Here is a 3,267-nt window from a genome sequence, read left to right on the forward strand (position 1 = left end):
GAGGGGGCGTGTCTGAGCGGACGTCTAGAGACGCCCGCTCAGATCTAGAGAGCTCCGGGCCGGCCGTTTTTCTACTTCGGCCGGCCCGGAGGCAGTTAAACAAGCTGCTAGCAGGTTTCATCTTCGATAGGTCTAGAGCTTACTGAAGCCTGGTAGCAGCTTGTTAAAGTGACAGTAAACACTCCCGTTAAGATCTGTGTATTTTAAAGATGACCTCCAGGCAAAATAAGAAAAAAGTAAAATATAGAAATGCTTACCTGTCACACATCCAAGTCTTTTGTTTTCTTCTATACTCTTCCTGCGGTCCAGAATATTCAAAAATAGTGGCCTCATTTCTGTTAGAACGCTATTTAGTGTGAAAGGGACCAGTCACTTCTGCTTGCTTTTCAAGTGCAGGGTTACTAGTCCCTTCACCGCCCGCCGTAATGCACCCAGCCAGCCTGAAATCATCATCTGAGCACTGTCTGCAGGAGGAGACCACAAGCAGGTTGGTGGCTGGGTCTACACAGCAGCAGTGCAATCAAAACTCCGCCTCCCTTAGCAAATCTTCGCCTTGCCGTAGGGTACAGTGCTTTGTTGCCATCTGCTGCCTAGCAACACAAAATGCTAACAACTCCCTGCAGGTCAGTGGAGTAGTGATCTGCCTTGCAAAGTGCACCCACCTTTCTACTCTAGCCCACTGTTGCCAGTCCAGTTTGCTGCAGCAATGACAGGGGTGTCCTCTGCTCCCCTGTCACAGCTCATGCAGCTGCCGATAATTGCCTCATTAACATAACCCTGCTCCAACCTGCAGGCACCCTTCCCACAGGCGGTCCAATCCCTCCTATAGGCTGTAACTAAAGGGAACCTAAAGCCCAGCGATGTCACAGGGCAGAAAAATATGAAAATCTGCAGAACAGAGGCAAGTTAATAAATATTTTTGATACCTTCTAAAGGGGTTCAGCTTTAAAGGCTTTAACAAACCTTGCCAAAAGCTCTGCAAATGCTTTGTAAAAGTTTGCTGTACACACTGTTCTTCTACAAGATGAAGGATATGTGAACAAGGACCCACAGTCCAATCAAACATATTGAGGAGTTTTATACGTTGTATAAAACTCCTCAACACTGTGTAAACTCCAACATGGACCTTACATAGGTTTAGGCCTTCTAAGCAACAAATCGCCAGGGCAGCACATGAATTGCGAGTATAAGTGAGTTTTAAAGAAGTCGTCGCTGTACTAAATGCAGTTTTTCTAAGCTTTTGCTATAGACCACTAGGTTGCCCCTGGTAATAATTGTGAGGTTTTATAAGATGCCTAGTAAGGAGTACCGAAAATGGACCAATTCAAGGTGGAATAACATACATATCCATGAGAAGAAAGGCTTTCCATGGCTTAACAACTTCTTCATGGAAAAGATGATTGCTCGCCTTTAGGTATGTGTAATACATTTACTAAAGGGAAATTACTCTAATGTAGGTAACATATGCTGCTCATACAGCTTAGTGAACCAGCCCAATGAATGCCACTGTACAGGTCACACAGAGCTCACCTGTTTACACATCAATCACAACTATATGATTCCTAAATACAAAACAAATCTATGCCGATTCACTTATCGATACAGAAGTAAAAATTGAGAAGGAAGGTGAACTGTATGCGCGCACTCAGTATGGCATTTATTATTCACATTTTGAGCTGCAAAAGGTAAATACATTTAAAGCCTGAGAAAAACACTCTAAGGGAGTGATGTGTGATGTCTGCTCTCCGACTGAATCAAAATCTCACAAGGACGACAGTGACATCATAACACCTTAAAGGGACACTAAACTCAGGAGTTAAATCTTAAAAATACATTCAAGTACCTTAACTATCAACAGAAATGTATCTTATTTGTGTATCACTCAGCTGTAGATCCTCAAATCATCTCTGAATTGGTGCTGAGACTGTCCTTCCTTCAGTTCCAGGGGTAATTACTAGCATGGCATATTAGTCAACACACCAGTTTCCATCCAACACAGACTTACAACAGTGGAACTAACCTTAAAATATCATTGCCTGCTCCTGTCAACTCCCTAACTTGCAGGGTAACTGCACTTTATATTCATTTCAGACCTATTATCAATACTGAAAACAGTATTCTTTCTCCATTTTGTTTCATTAAAGGAGAACTATGAGGTGAGTGATTTCCGCTCATCTTCATAGTTAGAGCCGACGTGTGACAAAGAAGCTGTCACAGGTTGACTCTATCGATCGGGAAGTGAGCAGAAACATGCCGCCGATCCGCTCACGTCTCAATAGTCTCCCTGCAGTGAGCGGTGACTGTCAGTCATCGCTCCCCACCTCCCCTCTCCGATCCTCCAGCGCTGACTGGTGGAACGGACGGGGCGGGCAGAGCTGGCTCTGCCTCTAGATAGGCAGAGCCAGCTGTCACTCACACAGCTGGGTGGATCTCGACAGTAACGTTGGGCTCCGTCCCGGCTGCGGCGCTCACAGTATAGCGCGGGCAATGGCCCACGATATACTGAGCTTTGGGTCACAGGAGGAGGTTAATATATGTCCTCACGTGACCCTAAAGAAAACTATGGGGAAAAATACTTACCCCATAGTTCTCTTTTAAGCGCCCATGGGATCTTCAGGTTTCCACAATGCCCAACTGGGAATGTAGATATTTCTCTTGTTGCGATGTGGCACCTGTAAAAATAATGTAATGTTGCATATATGTGACAATTCAACAGTTTACCGTTGATAGCTGCAGCTCCATATGAAGCAAAATGTAAGCATTTCCAGTAGGGCACAATGAATACTTGAAAAGACCACATGGACTTACTGAAACAATTGAAGTGATGGACACTACGTACAAAATGGATTATTTCACTGCCTTCTTTTACACAGTCAAATGCGTCACAAAAGTGCCAATACTGTATCCTACCAAGGCTCCCCTACATTGATCACACATTTAAAAGCAATATATCAAAAGCGTTGTTTATGAGTCAACATGTCCACAAATGAATACAAACCTCTTCAAATTATGATATGCATAAAAGATTCACAAAAGTTGTGCAGGAAGGGACGATAGCATATGTTAAATTAATGCAATACTTAAATGTGAAAGTGCTATTTTTTGTGGTAGTATTTTCTTTTTGTAGTTTGATTTTCTTTTTTTTTTCACTTAAAGTCTAACAGTAACAGCGATTCATCAGTGCATGAAACTGTGAAATTCCCCTCCCCCGGGGCAAAAGTAGTTACTTTACAAGAAAAAAAAAAAAAAAAAAAAAAAAGAAAAAAA

The sequence above is a fragment of the Nanorana parkeri genome, unplaced genomic scaffold (assembly GCF_000935625.1).
Source record: "Nanorana parkeri isolate BGI_ZX_2015 unplaced genomic scaffold, ASM93562v1 scaffold229, whole genome shotgun sequence".
Classification (NCBI taxonomy): Eukaryota; Metazoa; Chordata; class Amphibia; order Anura; family Dicroglossidae; genus Nanorana; species Nanorana parkeri.